The following is a 16,308-nucleotide window of genomic DNA, read 5'->3' as shown; positions in this document are numbered from 1 at the left end:
GTTTGGGATACTCTATAACTCTTTGAATAACCACTGATGATCGTGAATGTTCCTTCACCGACAATTAGTTAATTGCTGATCAACTGAGTTAGGTTACAATTTGCAGAAGTCGAGTTTCTGTCGGACTCTTTTTCATGGACAATTTGAAATTCTCAGTACAAAAATGATTATCAGCTGTATCACTACTATTTAAATCTGAAATCAATGGCAGTGAAATTCATTAAAATTTACATACTTGCTGTAAAAAACTGAGCTGTAAACGGTTGACTTTGAGGGGGATTACACTGACTTACATATAGCTCCATATTAACGTAACGGAAGCCTTTTCCTTTCTTCTTATCCGTCTATCTGTTTCTAACAACTTCTTAAACTCAGCTCAAGTTTGAGGTGTGTTGACTGAAATATCTGGTTACAAATTGGTATCCCTCGAAACTACTTAATATTGGTTATTCCACACCGTCCATCACTTCAGTTCATTTTTTATAAACTCGAGTCGGGTTTTGTTTGCACTTGTCGTCCGAGTAATTTAAGCTTCACATATCTCTCTTACTTGCGAAAAGGATTTTCCATGAGTATTTTTTTTCGGCTAATCGCATACTTCTTTAGAGGAGTTTAATTTATAACGCACTCATAAAATTCTCCAAGTTCCAAGGAAAGAGCCTCTTACAATTCTTTCAATAACTGCCCAGTGATCTCACAGATAACTCGTTCAACGGTCACTGAAATGAGATGAACAAAAGATATGTGCGTTTGCGTGCATATTGCATCTAAAAGGGGAAAATGTATTTTGTTTCAATCCAGCGCCGTCCCTTATAACCATGGTCAAAATAAAAGAACTGGAACCATTGAAACCGTACAAAAATTGATAATATTTTGCAGAATAAAACGAAACTTAAGTAACCGCGAACTAAGACTTGCCATACATTAGTCAAATGAAGTCGCAAATAAAGCATTAACCAGGAAAAGATGTTAAACGTTAAGCCGTTATCTACACAATCATATGTGGGAGGCGCGGTGGCCTCATGGTTAATGCGTTCGTCTCCAGAACGAGCAGTTCGGGTTCGATCCGTGGCCGGGGACATTGTGTTGTGTTCTTGGGCAAGACACTTCACTCTCGCAGTGCCTCTCTCCATTCAGGTGTATAAATGGGTACCAGCGAACTTAATGCTGGGGAGGGGTGGGGGGTAACCCTGCGATGCACTATCATCCCATCCAGGGGGAAGTAGAAATACTCCTTGTCGGTTTATGCTACATAAACCGGGATAAGCTCCGGCCTAATGGGCCACTTGGCTCGTATGCAGACTTTACCTTACACAGTCATATAAATCGTTTGACTTAAAAAATAGATTCACATAGGAAAGCCTACAAATTCGAAATCGCTCCCCAAATTCAAAGTAACACCATCTGAGAGTGCATGAAACTAAACTTGTTTTTATCATTGTATTACCATTTTCTGTAGTTCGAAAAAAGAACATTTTAATAAAAGCTCATCGGTAATTCACTTGTCCTTTTTGGTAACAGTAAAACACTTGCTAGTGAGCATTGCTTACTAATTTCGTGTAAACTCCTATTCATGATTGACAAGATAATGTGACAGGGTCTCAGAGATCTTATCTAAGGGCCCATCTACAAGAAATGCGAAGGAAATAAGTAGACTAATGTGAAAACAATTTAATATTCTACAAAATATTTTGTCAAAATATGAGTCACCTGCATACACCCAGACTTTATATTTCTTACAACACTAACTCGATAGTTTTACTGTTTCAGATTATTGTAGAACGTTAGAGTTCTTCCCACCTATCAATGGTTACGCCCTTGTAAACCACGTGATCAAAAATATATCTGTAGAGCGAGACGATACTTGTCAAATCGCCTGTTACCTCAAGAATGACTGTCTCTCTTACAATGTCGGTCGCCTTAAAGACGGAAGCTTCATCTGTGAACTGAGTGATTCAGACAGCAACCAATATCCTCAGGATCTACAGAGGCGCCAAGGATTTATTTTTCAAGGAACCAAGGTGAGATGTTTTATGATCTCTGAGTATGTTTTCATCACGACCGTTCTTTTCTTCATGTCGGCATTCAAAGTTACCTTTCCAACTGTCGCCATCAGTCCTTAGCTGTATTGTACACTTCCAGGTCTCCACAACCCAACTGACGCTTGAAAAACCAAAGTGTCGTATGGTTATCTCTCGAAACTCACTGGATATATTAGTGGGAATGAAAGACATACCACGGTGATAAACACGACAAAACTGTTTAAACTTAACTTTTCGTATGCTTCCACACAAATCTTCAGAAGTGACCGTTTCGTTACGATTCGATATGAGTTATTCTAGATCTTCCATTACCCCCGGGTCTAATTAGTTTTAGAAAGTTTAGCTCGTGTCGAGTATTGTTTGCCAAGGCTTATCGTCTGAGTAATTTTCGCTCCACGAATTTCTCTTTCCTGTGTAAAAGACCTCTCCATGAGTATGTTTTGACTCCCTGCGTATTATAACGCACTTCTAAGATACAGGGAAAGATCAAGCGATCAGAATAGGTGTGCAATCTCTGATAACAGATTTCCTTCGCAACGGTCGTTTTGCTTAAGCTGTCTGCTGATACAGCAAGGACTCGCCAAAAGTAAACACTTTAAAACGAACCCTGATTTTCTGTGAGGGAATTTTCCCAAATTTTAAAATATCGTCAAAGAACAGATTTACTTTGCATATTTACAAAGCATTGCACAATAACACCACTGATAAGAATGCGTTGTTTGATCCAAACAGATTGCATGTTCTACTAACTCGTGTACTTTATATGACGAATGTGCGATTGATACAGATAACAAGAACATGTGTGGATCTTGTGCAAAAGATGGCGCATCAGGTTAGTTTAACCACTGCTGCATTTCGTATCATGCAGCATAAAGCCGCTCTAATCAGGGGCTGGCGGGGAGTTTTAGTCCCCCTACTTTATAACAGTAAAGATAAATAAGTAAAGGAAAACATCATATAATATAACAACTTATTATGAATAATAATGCAGATCGTCTTCATCAGTGGATTATATACCTTGATGGGAAACTCCGTGGTCAGGTATACTTGGACGAATTATTTGCAGCCAGACACAAATGTTGCCGATGTTGCTAAGGTGAACGCGCTCGCCTAGCAGAGCTTAAATCAAAGCACCGTCCATCCTAATATGTTTTAGAACGACGCGTTTTCGAAAACCCATCAACGCTTCGTGCACACACCACTGTTTCCGCAGCGTTTTCGCAATCCATACCAAACCGCTCGAAATGCTGATATCCAATCACTCGCGAATGTGCATGCAGGTGAATTACTTTAGCGGTTTCGAAGTTTTCGCGTTTTCAACTGTTTACCTTTTTTGTGAAAAGAATGAGAAATATGCAAATAAAAACGTATTAGTGAGGCCAGGGCCTAAGAATTGAGAACTAAAATATCCTAAAAAAAAACAATGAACTATTACTAGCCCATACGCTCTAAATCCACGGACTACAGCGTTTCGAACACCAAAAATTTACTGCATTTGTTAATTTCCTTTTTTATTGATGCACCTTTTACACAGCTTTATTTGAACGGCGCTGATGGTTGGGTCTATGGTTTATGGTTTATTACAAGATTATCAGCGGGAGTGTAGAAAGGTGGAGTAAAGTTCATTGTGCAAAGTCGGATTTGATATCGAATTTAAAGACCTGATGATAAGTGCTTACCAATGTACTGTAAAAGCACTACTTCTTAAGCGCTGGGGGTTTTGTAATTGTTTACGATACGCTTGCTATTTAGACGCCACTTTATAAGCCTTAAAATCGCACACATGATTTTCTGGGGAGCATACCTGACGGACCGCTCCAGCGATGTCACGCTTACGCATTCGTGATTAAGCCCCTGCCCAAAAAAAGTGCTGGGTGGGCCCTGTTAAGGGGTCGAACAAGATCAATGGAGACAATTTCCACGGTGCGTGAAACAAAAGGAAAGAAATCGATTGATGTCTGATGTCGATGAATAACACCAACACCCCCCCCTTAAAAACAAGAAAATAAATGAAAGGAATTATCATAAAGTTGTTCAATGCGAACCAATTTTTTTCGTGCTGACCGAAAAGGTTGAAGTACAGCGATAGAACCTATTTTATCTCGTGTATTAGATAAAGCCTCATTCAACTACTTCCGAAAAAATGAAAAACACTTCAATTTTGGTTTCTTCGTTTCCTTTGTAAAGCTTCAAATTACTCTTATATTTGAATGGAATCGCGTTCTTTTGGTGTTTGTTTGTTTGTTATAAACGCACAAAATGCCTACATCTTATGCACAACAAACGCTACAAATTAAATTATTTTTTAAAGTAAATTTCTGTTATGTCTATCACGTCTTTTAAACAATGCAAGCACTGGTGCTAATCGTTTCACCTGTGAAACTCTTTTTTTTTAGAACAGTGGACGAAGATCAGCAATGATGCTGTGTGTTTTGGAGCTCGTGGCGACGCATATGGAACTTTCAAAATTAAAAAGAGTGGACACATACAAACGTTCAAGCTTGTTCACAAGAACGGGTCGTTAAGATGTAACCCAAGGGATCCACCATCCTTCTGGGGATGCACTCATTCCAACTATAGAGATAGGAGACTGTTGACAGTCATAACTCACGATAACCAACCTATTCCCTCACTTGCAGACTACTTTAAACGCGGAAACGTCGATGGTTGCAGGTATTATTCTTATCGCCTGGATAATATTGATGTCAACTCAACTGAACTGACATTTAACAAGCTTTCCATTCCACTTTCTGTATCCACTGGTCAGGAGTTTCGCATATGGTATCTACAGGACTGGAAAAAATGTTATGAGGATGACAACAGTGGTCAGACTTGCGCAGACGTCTATGCGTGGTACACTCAAAACTAAACCGTTGACTTAAAGATACCGAGCTTGATCTTCAAACATTCTGATACATATCACTTAACCGATTGACGAACAGGATCATTGTTTTTCTTTTCTGGAAGATATCTTTACCCAGTTTAAAGCCGATTTGATAATGAGAAGTTCCGCTGTTATAAGTCTCTTTTCCCTGTTTGGTATAGCACGTTTTAGACTTCATAGGCTAAGAATACAGTCCGCATCAAAAGGCCTTCGCCTTTCGGGATTGAATATGTTACCTGTGATTTTTCGCTGGTGAGTTTTGCTTTCGCTCATTTTCAATTAAGTCAAAAATCAGTGAAAGATATGTTGAAACCTCATGAAATTTAATTAAGGAAATCTAAAATACTTTGCGCGCCATTCAAATATTCCTCCAAAAAAAGCTGTGAATGCACGTGATGCTGAGTTGTCTGAGCTTTCTTACGCTCAGATGAGAGAGAGGATGACCTCGGTCATCCTCTCTTGATTCTGGTGTTTGCCGTCCTAGATTCATATAATACGATTAATATTTACGTTTTACAGTGACTATTAATGCTATTAATATGAATCTAGCAAGAGAGGTGTTATATGGACAGGTAAGTGGGAGTCCAGTCTTTGTAGCATACAGGTCACGAGGTTACCATTAGCTCCTAGTTTTTTAAGCTTCCCACGGAGCCATTCTATAGGCAGTTGCAACATTAATTTTGATGTATTTCCTTCATGGAGGTGGACCGTTAACACTGTAAGTTGAATTATCTATCATTGTGAATATACTGTTTGGGTATGCCAACATGGGGTTGTGTTTTCAAGGACAGTAACACCGGTATTTTTAGGCGGATACTCTTGAAGTTTCATGATTTGGCAAATTCAATAATTGGCACAGGCCAAATCTGGAAAATTCAATATTCGGAAGGCCAAATCTTGAAAATTTAATATTTGGCAAATTCAATATTTCGCAGGCCAAATCACAAATCTTGATAATTTAATATTTGGAAGAACAACAAATCTTTATAATTCAATACTTAATTCTGGAAGGACAGATCTTGAGGAGAACCTTGGAGGATATATCGTATGCAACTAATATAACCCATTTTCTCTCTAGATTTACTGAAGTAATCTATATGAATACAAGATAAAATATTCCAAAACTGAACACAAATCCTAACTCGCCCAACTAAGAAACAACGTTTCGGATTGTAAAGTATTTGCAAGACCAGGCCGCTGAGCCACGTTTAAAAAGGTCGTACCCAATTCGAATTACACAGGTATCTTAGACCTCCGACACTGATGGATTCGTTGTGGAAATCGGTTTATATCGAAAGGTATGTAGTGAGAAGCAGCCTATCGACCTTAATTAAAGTGAGAAAGGAAAAGACACCGGTTAAACAGCACTCGTGCAAACAATGAAATTTTCTCGTGAACTAGAATCTGTCTGGGTCTCCTCTCCTTGCTCTGTGTCCATAGCAACAGTAACGATTTCTTTCATTGCTCCGTTCAGCCCCCAAAGATCAGAAAATAACTCTCTAGGCTCCCTCGTATTAGTAAAAAGTAACAGAAAAGAAATGCACGCGCCCGCAATTACCACGGCACCTGACATGTAAAAGGCATGCGTGTAGGAACCCAAGATGTCGGCCATGAGACCTGTGAGACGAAAACAAAAATGTATGCTATCGTGGCGTGATCTCTCGATCGGGAAGTCCGGGTTGAAATCCCGGATCGTTTGGGTTATTACCACTGTTGTTTTTTTTTGTTTCGTTTTACTTTTTTCCTCTTTTTGGTTAATGCATGCGTTTCTAACAATAAACCATTTACCTGCGGTTAACTTTTCGTTTCCTATCTTTTAAAAAATCATCGGCAGCTTTTGATCTTTTGGGAATTCGTCTAATAAATAAAGCTTAAATTGTTTTGGGAATTTTATTTTTTCCTCGAGGTTTGGAAACCAAACGCTTAAAAAGCGACTGCAGAAGTTACAGAACATTTCCAAAATTGCTCTAAAAATTTAGGGAGTAACCGCACAGAAAACTCTCAACAAAATAATTCTTAGAATTTTCGTTAAATTAATCTTTCAACTGACCACATTGGCTTGAGATCTGACAAACCAAAGTGTCCCCATCCAGCGAAAATAACGTTTTGAGAAAACATCACTTAGCTGTCAATCAATAGGAAACGTTTACATGTACTTCATGTAGAAAACGGCTGTGAACATTTCCTCGGTGTATATTTTTAATTTTCTTGTTTTTGTCTGGAAGCTCGTAGGTCAAAGTCATTTTTACGAATAAGGGACCGTTCATTTTTTATGAGGGAGGGGGTGCTGGTGGGATTTGGGAAGCACCATTTAAAAATCGCATGACCCCCCCTCAGCTTACCAATTTTTTCACATGGCCCCCCCTTATAGCGGTCATTTTTTGGGATGACCCCCTCCCCCCCAAAAAAATTGAACAAACAATATTTAGATTTCAACTTTTTTAATATTTCTCTATTATCCCCCTACTTCACGTTATTGTGCTCACTATGAAGACAATATTTACAATCTCTATACGAAAGAGAGCTGTTGTTTAAAAAACAAATCAAAAGAAAGAGAAGTCAATTTCGGATCTCCTAGTTATGGCTCGCCCTGAGCGTGTGGCATTTGGCTTCTCATTGGCATCTTCCTCATCTGAATTGATGAATGCAAGAATGACGTCACTTGAGTCATCTTCTACCCCAGAGTCAATGGCATCACTGTCATACTCATCATTGTCACTTTCATCCGTTTCACTGCTGTCAGCACTTGCCCTGTTGTCATTTTGTGTCAATGTCCTGGCATTTCTCAGTGTTGGTTGGCCAGCTCTGAGAGGACTCTTCTGCTGCAAGCATGAATGTCTTACAATTGCCTTTACTTTCTCACTCTTGCTGCTTTTCAAATGCTGCTTCAGCCCGTGGTGGTTTGAGTACTTGTTTAGTTCTGGAACACGTAGCTTTTTAAGCTTGGTTAGATCTTCGCACAACTCAGTCCAAGGATAATCCTCCTCCCTACTTAACTTTGCCTTTTCTTCTGCTCTCTTTTTCCTTTTAAATTCCAGCACTTCAAGATGCTGAAGATAATCCACCACAAACTTCGATTTGACAATAAACCTATCTGCAAATAGAGCAACGCTCTCTGGATCAGATAAAACCAGCCTGCCACTTCCATGCTCTTTCTTCTTTATATTGTTAATCCAATCGGGGAAAGAGCGCATTACTACATGAGCATCATGAAAGAGGCTCATTCCAAAATACGCAATAATGGCGAAAGCGACGAGTAGTTTAAGAAAAGGTTTACAGCTGAACGATCCAGGCAGTTTGACATCTTACAAGCAACAGAAGCAATTTTTCTAGGTGCGGATGGCTGTTCAGAAAGGGCGAGTGAGTTTTCCATGCAAGGGTACCAGTTGAAACCCAGTGATGGAAGAAAACTGAACTTCTCCATCAAAGAGCACAGAGCAATGGTGGAAAAGTTGAATGTCATATTGAAAGATGTAAAAGAACACGATTCCACACTCTTTCAGTCCAATGGGCTTGCTTTAAAGCAGGGCGAAGAATTTGCCCACAGTTTTAATGTAAAACAGATCAAATGTACAGAAGCTAAGTTGACGAAGGTCACGTAGGACATGGAAGCACTAGAAAATAAGAAGAGCAATTATAACAGCATATTCAAGGGCATACTCAAACAGCACATCAACAAAAGGAGAAGGAAAAAAGAAAATCGCAGAAAGTCAAATGAAGAAAAGAGGAAGCGGACTGAAAACAACGTCCAACGAGTTTATGGAATCTGTGTTGGAAACCCGCTAGGAAATGATCTTCCACAATGCCTTGTGTACCCTCCTAGAACGGCCGTCCCGGAAGAGTGTCTTAAAGTTGAGGATGTTGCCACGTCGATATTTAGAAGAGATGGGCCATACATCGCACAGCTCTTGGAAGGGAATTACTTCACCAATGCTGCAAGAAGCAGAATCACCACCAACCTTGAGCGGGAAGTCAGAGATTATGTTTACACCTTCATGTACCCTGAAGAGTACATTCTGACGCAAAGCATTGCTGCTTCTTGCAGCATTGGTGAAAGAGACTCCCATAGCAGCACAAGCGGCGACGAAGAACTCGACGACAGCGGAGATGAAGATGAGTGCCAGTGAAAGTTGCATTCGAAAATAACAGTGTTAAATACTTCTTTTCAGTAGCTACAAATGCTTTTTGTCGCCAAACGTTTTTTTAAAGCAGAAGGAAAGTTTGTAATAAATTTGTATCCTGCCTTCTATGTTTATTCTATAGCAATTTTTTTGATATTCAAACATTATGCCATTTTAAAGTTTTACTAAAATATTTCACGTGACCCCCCCTTTTCCCCTTATTTTTTTGGGATGGCTCCCCCTCGAAAGCCATTTTTTTTCGCATGCCCCCCCCAAATCCCACCAGCCCCCCCCTACCTTATAAAAAATGAACGGTCCCTAAAAACGACAATTCAAAAAATTTTCATTCTGAAGGTACAAGGTAACCTTAAAGCAAGCGACAGACTCGCACAACAACCCACTGCCTGGCCAGCACCTTACGCAAATCCAGTGAAAACCATGGACCACTGTATCAGCCTTTTTAGGCCCTATCAGCATGGCATAACCTGGCCTGTGTATTCTGCGCTTCACTGCTGAGGCGAGTGTAAAAAAAAAACCACTCTAAGTGTCAACTCCACCGTGCATAACAGATGTGGGAGCTGTTGGCTGGGAATCACTCTGCAGTTCTTCTATGCGATGTGCTGGTCGGTGTGTCAGTAAATTCAATAAGGAACACTTAACGTAAGTAACAAACTCGAACGCCAACCATAGGCCTGACCAGTACCTTACACACGCATACAGCCATATCAATCAGAAATGAAAGTCATGCCACGAACAGCTGTTTCGGCCTTATTAGGTCTCATCAACATGGCATAGCCGTGGGGCAGTGTGAGGATTGGAAAGCCCTGCATCCTATACTGCCGAAACTGGTGTAAAACACCCCTTTAAGCACCAGCTTTACATAACACATGTGGGAGCTGTTGGCAGGGAACCACGGCAGTTCTTATACGACATATGATGAGAACACGGATCAGCATTACTTGTCGATCAGTGTGTCAGTGTTCCAGTAGATTCAATAAGAAACAGTTGAAGCAAATAATACACTCGGCCTCGCGAATACCTATATAAGCTATAAGCTGCAACTCGACTTGGTTTCAAGGATGTCAAAACCCTGAAAGTATCCGGACGTACTTCGGAAGCTATTCGCCCATATTTACACTCGTCCGAAAAATGGGCATCAATCTAATTAATTTTTTCAAAAGAAGCTTGACAGTAGAAGTTCCAAAATTAAATCAGTCTGATTAATTAAATTGTCCAAACATTCAAAACCTTCAACGCCAATCAGCATACCTGCAACTGGTGCAGCGCTGGCCAGAAAGAACGAGGAAATTTGCAGTTCCCAGCCAAGGGCAATGGAGACTTTTGATGGGCTCACGCACGTTATAATTAGTAGAACATTGAATGCTGTAATAAACAAACCATGTATCATATGGCCAAAGTAACAGCCAAAATTGATGCTCCCACGGCCAGCTCCGCTGCCTGATAGACATAAAACGTGTTGACTTTCTGGAAGTCACACCGTCGACCAGATATCAGTCTCCCAGCACAAAAAGTGAGTCCATAATAGACGAAGAGTCTGGATGCTGCGCCAGCGGTAATTCCGATATCTTGACAATATCGCACCTGGAAATTAACAGAAATATTTAGTTGACAGTTAACGAGCAAATCATTTCATTCTAAAAAGGCGAACAGTAGAAAGGTCTAACCAAGTGTTCTATCTGTGCGGTTTTTCTAGTCCCGAAAATCTCAAGATTCAACGGCAACAAATTCTAGCAGATAGGCGTTCTGCCAAATGTTTCTCGATCGATGCCAAATGTCTCTGTTATTATATTATGAAAGAATTAGCCTTTATCTTTGCGTCTAACTAGTTATGGATGCTCGCGAGAGTTTGGAGATCACTTGAGAAGCTGAAGTGGGTCGGCTAAGCATCAAGCAACTCTTACAATTCCCTCGATGATCTCTAAACTTAAGCATCGAAAACTCAATGTTTCCAAATTGAGGACGTTCGCGCGAAAATTTTCCAACCTTGATTTTTTTCTGAGACTTTTACCACTGTAAGATGATGAGTTAGCTATGTCAGAAATGTAAAAAAACGGGGAGTTACCGACTTAGTTTCGGAGAAAACATGCCTGGAAGAACACCCTAAATCTGAAAAAAGCGGGCTTTTTTAGCGAATTAAGCTACAGTGTCTGTAAGCCCAAAAATATTGCAATTAGATCATTGAAGTGAAATGTTCTCTGCCAAATATTGTTTAAGTGGACCTATTAAGTGAATTTAGTCAACTGGTGAGGTTCCTTAAAGAACAAGTTCGCATTTAGCGACCATATTTTCACGCGCCTTGCAGCCGCAAGATGACAGGATTCGATGTCCCGTGGACAGAAATCTTGAAATTTTTTGTAACTTCCCATATTGATTTTTTTGTTTATTTTTGGACAAGACAATATGGAGATAATTGTAAATAAAATCTGTTTCTGGAAAGAAAAGTAGAGGTCACGACACCGAACTTCCAAGATCGTTAAATCCAGGCAAAGCTATAGCAATGGCCATCTGCCCTATCATTGTTAATTTTATTTCTTAGCGCGCGTTCTCATGCATGGCGTGGCGTGTGAATTTGCGTGCGCAGTAAGGATGCGCGGAAACAATTAGCACGAACGTCCTTAACAACTACATATTTTCGTGGAAGTGGCAGGGGGAGGGTGTGGGAAGGTGAGTTTATTACTTGGGAGGGTCCGGTGGCCGCGTGTAGTTTTCTACAAAAATCATTTTCAGATTCCAATTAAAGCTCTAAAAAAGCCTTTCTAGGATAGAGGTTCCTACTCTATTGGTTCAATTATCAACTTTTTTTTATTTGTTGTCCTGAGCATGGCTTTTGCAAATGTTGCTTGGATTTGTTCTTAACTGACGAGGGTGAGAATTCTTAATGCTTGAGTCCTCCATGTGACCTAAACATGATAAAAATCTTAAATACTATTTACCAAATGGATCTGGGGCACAACATGACTAAACAATATGACAGATGCCGATGTGACCAAGGCCACAAATTTGGGTTCCTTACACACAGTAATATACACATAACATCCTTTCTTCTCCTCGTCCACCAACAGTCTTAACTGCTCCTTCAAGTCCACTCTGATTTTTTTGGACACCAGCTTCAGCACTGCTGGTCCTTGTCTCCACTTCTAACAAGGCATTTTCAGCATTATCACTCTTAATGTTAGGGCTGAAGGTGAGTCCAGACAAACATATGAATAGAACCACACCAGCCATTATTCGATAGGTGGTCTGTCAGCCAAAGGCATCAATCATAGTCTGCAAAAGGGGGCCAAGGACAAGAACCCCTCCTCCTTTCCCACATGAAACAATCCCAGTTGCCAATGATCACCTCTGTTTGAAGAACTTGCTAATGATATTAAGACTTGCAGAGAACACACGACCAGTGCCAAATCCATAAAGGACACTAGGTGAGATGCAACGTAAGAATGTTTCTTGCCAGGAAGGAGAGGCCAAGGCTTCATGCGCATAAGAATCCCCCAAGTAAAAGAGTGGTAGCACGGCAGCCAAACCTGTTGATAACGGCTCCAGATACGAGTCCGGAAAAATTAATGAGTGCCGTGGTAAGTGAACCTACCCAAGCTGAAAAAGAAACAATGTACAAAAAGAAATCTTACAGTCAAAAAGAATTTGTAGTTAATTTGATACCAAGGGATAGGGCTGTCCACATTATGTTCGCCCAACAGGGAGGCAAAAGAACTGAGTGTTTTGCTAGCCACAGCTCCAGTCATTGTATTAAGTTAAGTACTGTACTGTCCAGTAACAAATTTCAAATTTTCTTCTAGACAAAAACATAGCTTCTTGTTTTTTAAGCATTGGTGAAATCTTATTTCTAAAGTATCTTCAGATGCCTCACTGGATGAATCAAGAACTGAGTAAAAAATTCAGAAAAAAAAAACAACAACAACAATGTACACCATATTGGTTACCGTAAAATTCGGAAAATAAGCCCCGGGGCTTATATTGTTCAAAAGACCTTTTTGAGGGGCTTATTTTTAGAAGGGGCTTATATTCTTAGGGGCTTATTATTAGGAGGGAAATTTGCGTTTCAAAATTAGCTGGGCTTATAATTGAAGAAAAATTTGCGTCAAATTTTTTTAGCTAAAACTGTGGCACCCAAAACTCTATCACGACTTGCGTAAATATTTCACAGCTTTGCCTGTTCCCTTTCGTAAATCCAGCCAAACCTTTGCGGTATGTGGCCATCGAAATAGCCGCCAGTATGGCTTAAATACAGGCGTTTAATGTATGTTTGTAAAACTCCCTGAAGAAGTCTACGATAGTTAGATGAAATGCGTCGGAGAATAAACAAGTTTTACAATTGAAGTTCGCAGAGTGCTGCTCACTAGTTTACCTTTTAAAAAAATTGTTTCAAAAAAATTGCTTCAGCACTTGTTGACCACATTGCTTTAGTGCACGGAATCATTCTTTTATGACTAAAAAAGGTTCCCTGATAATGGTGATTATGTGTAGTTTGCTTTGGTTTGTATAATTGAGGATAATTTCCAAATACAAGCCCCCAGGGGCTTATATTTGGAGGGGCTTACTACAGGAGGTATTTTTACGTTTCAGATTTGGGGGGCTTCTATACGGAGGGGCTTATACACAGAGAGGCTTATTTTCGGAATTTTACAGTATTATCATTTAACAGTTTATGGCTAAGTAGTAATATTATATCTGTTGGATGTATTACTCTTTGTATTGCCCTTATTAGTTGTATTATTGTAAAGTAGAATAAGTTCTTGTTGTAAAACGAAAGAAAAAAGAAAGAAAGAAAGAAAAAAAAAAACAGTTTGCGACACCTTAAAATGTCCAGCAGCATCAGATTCATATAAATGAGGGCAATTCAGTGCAATCTTCCATTAGATGGCAAACAAATTAATAAAGAATACTAGTGATGCTCTTTCAGCCATTTCACTTGTTCAGCATAATAATGTCCTTTGTGATAAAGTTTTCAAGAAGTACCAGTGACCTTCACTAGAAAAAGTAATTCCTTCTTTGAAGGTTCAAGTGAACTTCCTCATTTAAAACTTTGCCAACATGTCAATAATTACATTCATCAGGCAAGATTAATTTATTCGTTAACCACTTGTAACCCAAGCCAAATTTTCATAACCTCATCCTTCCAAAAAGATTTCGTGACCAACCAATAGGCTTGCGTGACGACAAACTTGCTGTAAAAAAAGAACTGTCTGACGACCATGTTATTCAGTGCATGAATAAAACCCGAAAAGAACTGCAGTTCTTCTGAAGAACATCACTGAACTAAAGCACGGTGTCTTCTTTAGTCTTGCAAGGCACATATCAATAATGAAATCCACACGGAAAGAAAAACAGGGGGAGATACATTTGCACATGATATCCGTTTTGGCCGAGTGGGTTAGGGCGCCGGACTTGAAATCCGCAGGTCGCGGGTTCACGTTCCGCTATCTGAGCACTTCTCGGTTGACCCTATTTCAGCTCCTCGGTCATGCTTGTAAATAGCCAAGTGCTCTGCCTCCTGCCAGTTGGGATTTTTAAGGTCTTTAAGGCCTATTTTATGTCCCGGTACTGTTTAGTTGGTATATTTGTTTCTTTCAGTTCAAGTGGCATGTTAGGTGTAGCTAAGCGCATTGAACACAAACAACATTTGAACATGTTTTTTTCAACACAGGACAACGGCTCTTACACAGTCGACGTAAAACAATAGAGAACAAAAGGACAAAAGAACGAGAAAAACAATGAACATCAATGAAAACAATAGGTTTGTGAGGCAGTGTTGTGACCGGCAAGACATTCTTGGGCCTTTAAGTTAGTTTGCTTTTCTTAAATTTTGTGTTTTCCCCAGCAACCATGATGTATGTGTGAAACTTACCTGTTTTCTCTCTAGATTTATTCTTGAAAATAAGCCATGAATGCTGGAAAGAAAATTCCAAAAACTGAACATAAATCCCATAGCAGCTAGCCAAGAAACGGTCGCCGAGAAACAAACAAGCTACGACCATCTTTCATCCTGTACATAAGCCATGAGTTCAAAGCTGTGCAAAGACAGCACTTTTAGGTGATTTTTATCCGCATCATTTACAATAATAATGCTACAGCTCGGGGCGCCATAGGCCAACAAGACGCACTGAACGATGATAACAGCAGTGGTGTAATGCATGACGCGTGACTATAGGTCCGCCTAGCGTGCGATAGGTCCAACCTAAAAATTTGACAAATTTGTAAGATTTCCTTGCGTTTATGTGGAGATCCGAAAAACGTCATTGACCTCAACTTATAAGTAAGTGCTTGATAAATGGAAAAAGTAAATAATCGTCACAGCAAGTGACTCCTCGGTCATGTTGTAAATGGCCAACCTTCTGCCTCCCGCCAGTTGGAAATTTTTTAAAGCCAATTATGTTCAGTTGATATATTTATAATTTTTTTCAGTTTAAGTGGCGTGCCTGTGAACTAGCTAGGTGTAGCTATGCGCATTGACCACTATAAACAATAGCATTTGAACATTTGAACAACATTTGAAGTCACGAATTAGTTTGCCACTTTTTTCTAAATATTTTAAAAGTAAACGTTTGAAGTTGTCTTTCAGTAACATGTTGGATGGTTAAATAGACGGTTCAACTGAGGTCTTAAGCTACTGTTATTCTTTTAATTCCAAGCTTTCGCTGATCTACGGCATAGTCAGGAAATGTAAAGAAAATATTCCACTGTGCGTGATATAAAAAGCGATGTAGGTGACACGAATAATGAAAATATATAATAAGGACGATCTGTTGTACAAATGTGGCGGTTTCTTTAGTGTTCAAACATCGTGATATATTCAAGCCGAATTTAATTTTCTTTCAACTTGACATTTGTGCAATAAACAGCAATGGATGCTCGTTCAAGAGCGTTCAATTTTCGAGCAAATTCAATTTACTTTCAGAGAACTGAAAGCAACATGAAAAGCGTGTTCTCAAATCTAACTCGCCCGACACTATCCTTTACAAGATGTGTTACTAAGCCGCAGAGTCTTCCTGTCTGTCTTTTTATAGTTTCCAGTTATGCTTACCTTGTCAGCCACTTCCAGTCTCAGCCATTTATTTATATGTAAGATCTCGATCAATATTTCTCCACTACGGACCGAACAAGCTAGTTTAATAACATATATATCAACTTTTGAATGATTTATTTTATATCTTTTTATTTGATATATTTGCCCTTTTGCTGCCTGTATCGCGGGGATCATACGATACAATTAACTTCGGAGCCC

General features: G+C 39.6%; 1 pseudogene; it reads right to left on the bottom strand.

Moving 5' to 3' along the window:
* Positions 1–5,945: 5,945 nt before the first annotated feature.
* LOC145482759 (monocarboxylate transporter 3-like) lies at positions 5,946–15,221 on the bottom strand (annotated as a pseudogene).
* Between the last annotated feature and the right edge of the window lie 1,087 nt (positions 15,222–16,308).

The sequence above is a fragment of the Orbicella franksi genome, chromosome 3 (assembly GCF_964199315.1).
Source record: "Orbicella franksi chromosome 3, jaOrbFran1.1, whole genome shotgun sequence".
Classification (NCBI taxonomy): Eukaryota; Metazoa; Cnidaria; class Anthozoa; order Scleractinia; family Merulinidae; genus Orbicella; species Orbicella franksi.
Note: the sequence above shows the minus strand (reverse complement) of the source record. Positions and strands in the feature narration are given on the sequence as shown.